Below are 7,366 nucleotides of genomic sequence, written 5' to 3' on the forward strand. Positions count from 1 at the left end.
ACCCGTGGACGTCACTCCAGCCCTTCGCACCAAGAGAGGTGCGACGGTAGATCCTCCGGAAGAAGACTACGGTGCCCTGTTGAGATGACCGAGTCAGACAGACCCTGGTCACCTAAAGTCTGGCTTCCAATAACCATGTTAAGCAAGTCAGTGACTGTACAACAGGAGGAAGTATGGGACCTTGAGACAGGAACCTCCTGTACCAGGCGCCCGATATCAGCGTACCAAGGACGCCGAGATTAATCTGGAGCTTTTAGAATCATCGGGATCTCCTCAGCATCCACTCTGTGGAGCGGCCGAGGAAGCAACTACCATGGAGGAATGGCAAAAAATCACCGATACAGACAACACAGGGCCACCAGCGCGACTGACGCGTCTGTACAAGATCACTAGACCTGGCCACTAACCGACACCCTTGCGGCGGAGACAAGCTGCCAGGAGATCCATGCCATGTGAGGCTCACCTCCTGTAAGGGAGCCGAAACACCCCAAGCACAAAGACCAGTCGCCCTGGTCCAGCATCTGGCGACTCCAGTAGTCCGCCTGCCGGCATACCTGATGGTAGACTGAAGCCACGGCCGTGGCGTTGTCCGGCTGAAACCAGATCGGTCGACCACAAGGAGAAGCATAGCCTGATCGCCTAAAATAGTAGGACAATGAACAGTAGACAGCACCTGGTATTCCCAGGCGGTCTCCCACCAGGCACTAGCCAGGCCCGACCCTGGGTAGCTACCGAGACCAGACACATTCAAGGAGGTGTGGTCATAGGTCCACGCAAGTCCAGCGACTCAGGGCCGACTGGACCCCCCAGTTTTGTGAACCTCCAGGTTCACAACCCGTGAGCTGGCATCCGTCGTAAACACCGACCACTGGAAGGAAGGAACAACTTCCCGGACCGAAGAGTCGGGAATCTCTGTCACCAACTCAGAGAGACTCTGACTAGGTGGCGCACAGGAATCTAATGATTTCAGAGACAAGAGATTTTTACCACCTGGACAGTAGTTCCACTGGAAAACCAGGGTGTGGAACTGGGCATACAGTACCACCTTGAAGGAGGCTACCCACAGACCCCGAACCAGCAGGCGCCCGGAGAGAAGACCGATTGCGTGATGCCAATACCTTCTCTGCAGACTGAAGAGTCTGCAATTTCTCCAGGGGAAGAAGGACCTTTGCCACTGAGGAGTCTGGATCAACACTAGATACTCCAACGCTGAGTTGGAACCTAGCATGCCCATAATTTGAACCCTGGGTCGCACACATGGAGGGCAGGCTTGCTGCCACTGAGCTACACTTTCTGGCCTAAACATTTAACATCCACCCGAATCTTCGGAGGGTCTGAATGGGAATAACCCATCCACTAGGTCGGAGACAGAAGCTGCTCTCAGAAGAAAGTCGTCAAAGTAGCCAATGAGGCAAAGCCTCGCTGTCCCAACAAAATTCAAATAAGTGCGAGCTCCTAGCTGAAAACCCATGGTGCTGACGCCAGATCAAAAGGGAGGGCCACAGGCTGACAGAGACCCTTCTCTCATCACGAAGCACAGAAAAAAACACTGTGACATGTGCAAAACGGGACATGCATGTATGCGTCCCTGATGTCCGAGGACGTCATGACATCCCCCGGATGAAGCGCAGCTACCACCGAACAAATGGATTCCATGCGGAACTACCCGACGTTCACAAAGGTATTTAGGGCCTGAGGCCCATAGAAAACCCCCAAAACTCTCGTCCTGCAGGAAAGGTAAAATTACCTTGCAGCTTAGCAAATCCCACACTGCCCAAGGCAGACCGACGGGCCGGGAGGGGAAGACACAAGGACAGAACTTTGTTCTGTGGATAGGAGGAAACCCTATCTAGTACTCCGAAGAGACCACCTCGCAGACCCACTAGTCGGAGAGCAGGGAGGTTTCACTGAATTGTGAACCTGCAAGCCGCCCCTCCCACCTAGAGACAGGGAGGGAAGGCTACATACATTGTCAGGATTTGGGTGCCGGCGTGATCGGCTTATGCACCCAGGGACAGATTAGTCCCCCAGCTGGGCCTTTGACGGCCTGGGAGGGTTGCCCCTAAATAATACACACACATAGTGTGTATGTATATTATGTAGGTGTATGCACACATGTCTTTGGAGGAAACCGGAGTACCCGGAGGAAACCCACGCAGACACAGGGAGCGACAATGCAAGCTCCAGGCAGATTGGCGTCAGTGTGCAGATTGGCGTCAGTGTGCAGATTCGAACCAATGACTCTTTTGCTGCCAAGTAATGGAGTTAAGCACTACACCACCGTGTGCATAAAACCATTCTGAAACAGACGCCCTGGATAACAAGGGCGCAGCATTCAATGAAGCATCACAGACCTATATGAGGCCCTGGACCAGCTGGTCCGCTAGGCTAATAACCTCAGGAGAGAGTCGGTGCTCCTCCACTGTCTGGTGCAAAATGCTCACTCTGTGAGTTGTATACAGCACTAGGGGTCAGGACTACTCCAAGATGGCCGCCAAGCGTTCAGAACGCGGCCACAGGAAAATGGCCAGCACAATGTAAGCTGCGCCATAGCGTGGCTACGATAAAATGGGCGCCAATGGGAGTTTTCAATGTAATTGAAACACCTCCCAAAAAATAGCGCCAGCGACCACTGAGATCCCAGTGTAGTGGCCACAATAGGCCGCAAGCCAGACCCCAGCATGGTAAACATGGAACGGGTCAGTACTTCGGATCTTCTATCAGTCAGATCCATACAAGCAGGAGCTCCCGCCCGGCGGTGAGGGACTACAAAAGCCCTCAGTGGCTTTTCTCACTCCGCATCTCAGAAATTATCAAAGAAGGGCACAGAAGGAAAAAACCTACACAGCGGTCTGATTTGCGTGATCCAAAAAAGACCGAGCCCTCGGCGGAAACCCAGCTGCACTATGCAGCTTAGGAGAGTCCCTTGCAGCAGTAAAAAGCGCACCCATAAATGCCTTATTCTGCCTTTTTTTTTTTTTTTTTTTTTTTTAACTAGGTACCTAGTCCATGGCTCCATAACAGAGCATTCCCCAGGGGATAACGGGGAAGGGGGCACTCTTTTACCGCCCGCCCGCAGTCCACCCCCACCCTGGCACAAACTGTGTCCAGGACTAACAATAAAAACTCTGTGGGAATCCCAGGTGCTAACACCTGCTGCCACCACCAGCATGTGGGGAAGGACCCAGATACTGACTCCAATATTTACATAGTGTGTATTATAATATGCACACCTGTCCATACAAATAGACAAAAGCTCCTAGAGCCCTATTCAGGGCCTCTCACCCACTTGCTGCGCTGACCAGGGGTAACCAGGGGACTCCCTCAGGAGGAGACTGCCCAGCGCTGCCTGTGAGGAAAAGAACCGTGAGGTAACTCTGCAGGGACCTGTGTTTAAACAGGAAAAGCCTCCTGGGGCTGTTTTATTTAAGCATAAGACACAGATAAAGCATAAAAAGCAAAACCGTTACATGTGTCACCAATCAGTCAGCGTCTGCTGAAGTATAATCATAAACATCTGTGCTCATCACAGGGCTTTTTACCTCACAGGAAAGCCCAATACAAAAAAGAAAAAGCACAGGCCAGATAACACAGTCCCCTCAGGAAGGCCCCCTCCCCCCTGACAGCGGCAATGTTAGCAATGCAGCAAGGGAAAGGAGCAGGGAAGTAAGGGGAAGGGACCCCCGAACCCCAGGAATGCCCAGCCGTACCAACCCACCGAAGCAGGAGGTACTGTACTTACCCGTCCAAGCGAGGACTCGCTGACGCATTCCTGACAGAACTACAACCGCAATGGAGGTAGCTGTCGGCCCGGTCCACTGTGAGTGAGACAACACCACAGCCCAGTCATATGTGGACCTCGGAGCAAAGCTCACTGGCCCCCCCAGGAGTCATGGGGTATGGCGTGGCAGACCAAGCCTCTTTGCATAGGTGTGCCCACGCTTGCTGGTCGGACTGAGTAGACTACAAGGATCTATAATATCCAGCCTGTCTCTCAGCCAACAGTTGAAAGAAGATTCTTCAAGAAAAAGTGAAAATAAAATAAAATAAGATAGAATAAAATAAAATTTCTCCTCAGGGCGCTGGGCCCAAAGGGAGCCATACGTCCTTCTCCTTTGCTAGGCAGAACGAAACTGAGGCTGCAAGCTGCAGTGAGGAGGGTTATGTCTGGAGGGACCGCCCCCTGGGCGGGGCTGTTCAACTCTGTTAATGTAACATGTATTTAACTATTTAACATGTTTCTGCCTAGTCCTCTCCTGTAAACAGGGAACATAACCCACTTGTCAAGATTTAAGGAGCTGTGTCCGTCCATGGACGATAAGAGAAATGACGTTTTTTTTTTATGTCATTAAAACGATTGTGTGTGGGCTCCAGAGCATTTTTCACCAAAAAAATGGGCATTAAAAATTTAGAACATGCTCAAATTTTTCACGTAATTTTTAACGTTGTCGTTTTTAACGTCGTAAAAAAATGGTCCTGTGTGGGCTTTAACGACGTGAAAAAATCGCGCATGCTCAGAAGCAAGTTATGAGACGGGAGCGCTCGTTCTGGTAAAACTAGCGGTCGTAATGGAGTAAGCACATTCATCACGCTGTAACAGACTGAAAAGCGCAAATTGTCTTTTACGAACACCAAATCAGCAAAAGCAGCCACAAGGGTGGCGCCATTCGAATGGAACTTCCCCTCTATAGTGCTGTCGTACGTGTCGTACGTCACCGCGCTTTGCTAGAGCATTTTTTTCCATGATCGTGTGTAGGCAAGGCCGGTTTAACGATCGGGTTGAAAAAAACTTCGTTTTTTCTAGACCATTAAAAACGTAATTTTTTACAACCCGAAAAATGGTCGTGTGTACGCGGCATGAGACTTGTCAGGTTGTGAGGTGGGCAGCGGCAGTGATGGGTAGAGAGTCACCGATTGCCACCATTACTAGTAAAAAAAAAAAGATGTCCCCGGATTTAATTTAAAAAATCTGGTCACCTCCCGAAGCCTGAGTGGAATACTCCTAGAATATTGCTAAGTGAGGCCTATTTTTTACTACTCACCTCCTCCATCACTGGAGTGAGCCTACAAATGCTGAGCTCAGCGCTATGACATCAGGGAAGGGGGGGGGGGAGCATTTGAGGGAGTTGGAATCAGAGAAAGAGCTCACTTCTGTGATGGTGGCGGTGTACAATAATGACTAGGCCTCACTTAGCAACGTCCTGGGAGTATTTCAGTCAGGCTTCTGGAGCGAAAAAAAAAAAAAAAACGCAGATTTGATCAAATACCACCAAAAGAAAGCTATGTGTGAGAAAAAAAAGGACATCAATTTTGTTTGGGAGCCACATCGCACGACTGCGCAATTATCAGTTAAAGCGACGCAGTGTCAAATCACAAAAAGTGCTCTGGTCCAGGGCTTAAGTGGTTAACACCAAATCTCAGAAAGAGGCTTGGTCCTTAAGTGGTTTAAAAAAACAAAACCGACACGTATTCTAAGTTCTACATACTTTTGGTAAAAAAAATCGCACTGCAGATATGTCTTCCACTTCCACGAGTTGTGTCTAGTGTATATTGAATGTTTGGTACATTAAAGTTCTATTAAAAAAAAAAAGTGGAGTGGAGGCCATATGTTTCCTGTCAAACGTGGAGCTCCAGTCTGCAGCCAGACTTTATACCTAGTCCACTGCCTACGCAGCGTGCTGACCTACGGTGGGCGTAACTGGGACCGGAAGAAGCGTGTGCGAATCCGGAAGTGGGATTGCAGCTGCAGGAGAGAGTGGATTATTCCTGGGAAGATCTGTAAATTGTGTGTTGCTGTGTCGGTGAGTGTCCGGAACACTAATACTGCCTGTGATGGACGGAAAGCTTTGTATTGTATGTGTGCTGTGACCATGCATGTCCTCTATATATAAAGGGCTGACGCAGACATTGCTGGGTGACAGTGCACTGTGGTGTGGAGAGGCAGTCATTACACACGTGCAGCCATATACGGTCCTATGGCAGTGGGTGCAACGCTACCAGCATTGGGTCGTTGTTTACATACGTCTCTACCATTGCAGTGGGGGATCTGAGTTGGGTACAGTCCTGCTTTGAATGATTGCAGCACAATGCAACCAGCACTTTACAGAGAACCTGAACTGACAACTAGGCTGAGCTTGCCTTCTGGAAATGCTATTTGACTGGCTGTCACTTTAGTCAAATGGTTTAGATATAGGGTTGCACCGATGCTGATACAGTACGTGGGCGAATGCTCCGATGCTTGACCCGATACCTGGACAGTCAGGGATGATCGGTGCGGCACTGGGGAGGATTTACAATCACCAATCTCCCTGTATACATTTCAATAAAGCAGCTGACAGCTTCTCTTCCTCCTCCTCCCACCCGTGGCTTTCTGATGCTTTATTGAAATGTATACAGGGAGATCGGTGATTGTAACTTCACCCCACGATCACCTCAGATGGTTCCCCTCCGTACTTCGCCGCCCCCTCAGTCCTCGATCTAAAGCAGACCTTCCATGAGTTGGGGGGGGGGGTGTTGGGACAACCCATTTAAAACAAACCTACCATAAAAATGGAGGTCCACTTACATAGTCCTGGCCCCCTTCCTTACAAATACCTTACTGTTACGGCCCATACACACTTGAGTGGAGATTTTTCTAGAATATCGCTGGTGTCTGCAAGGGAAACCAAAAAACAATTGTTTTCAATGCGCCCTGTTCACATTAGAATGCAGGTGACAGGAGCAGAGCAGGGCTGTGTGAACGTCTGCAGTAGGAATGAGCTGGGTTCAGATCTGAACGTCCAAACCCGTCAGCCGCCCGAATCCACAGAAAGCTGTCACATGATGGCATCCCCACCAGTCCAATGAACTGCAGGCAGGAGATTTCCCTCTCTGCAACTGCATGTAACAAAATAGCGGGGATACTTGTGACATCATTGACCTAATATGCTTCTCCTTGGTCCGTCCTGTTGTTTGGATTTGACTGGTTGTGCCCGTTAGAGATGGTTGTACATATAAAGTTCTGTATATTTTTGGTAGTCAGGTCAATGTTTCTCTGCTTCAAGACATTGTCAGGACCCACAATGTTAGTAGTAGTAGGGCAGCAATCACTGTGGTGGATCAGGGGGCACCTGATGGACAGCAGGGCAGTCTGTGCAGGAGATTTACAGAATATCTGGTCCAAGCATGAACCCCTGATATCTAAGGATGTGACTCCCCCCAAAATTTAAGGACTACAAGTCCCAGCAGGAACCCCTGAGATCTAAGGATGTGACTCCCCCCAAAATTGAAGGACTAGAAGTCCCAGCATGAACCCCTGATATCTAAGGATGTGACTCCCCCCAAAATTGAAGCACCCCCCTGCCCCAAAGTACCTACCCCCCATGTT

At 49.8% G+C, this 7,366-nt stretch overlaps 1 protein-coding gene across 9 annotated transcripts in view; it reads left to right on the forward strand.

The window, feature by feature from the left end:
* Positions 1–5,658: 5,658 nt before the first annotated feature.
* Positions 5,659–7,366, forward strand: part of CCDC9 (coiled-coil domain containing 9) — a 95,406-nt gene continuing 93,698 nt past the window's right edge. For all 9 annotated transcript variants that reach the window (XM_040323545.1, XM_040323546.1, XM_040323548.1 and 6 more), the window contains exon 1: positions 5,659–5,801. The gene's annotated coding sequence lies outside the window, so the exon portion shown is untranslated. The remainder of the gene's footprint in view (positions 5,802–7,366) is intronic.

This window comes from Rana temporaria, chromosome 9, assembly GCF_905171775.1.
Source record: "Rana temporaria chromosome 9, aRanTem1.1, whole genome shotgun sequence".
In the NCBI taxonomy this organism is placed as follows: Eukaryota; Metazoa; Chordata; class Amphibia; order Anura; family Ranidae; genus Rana; species Rana temporaria.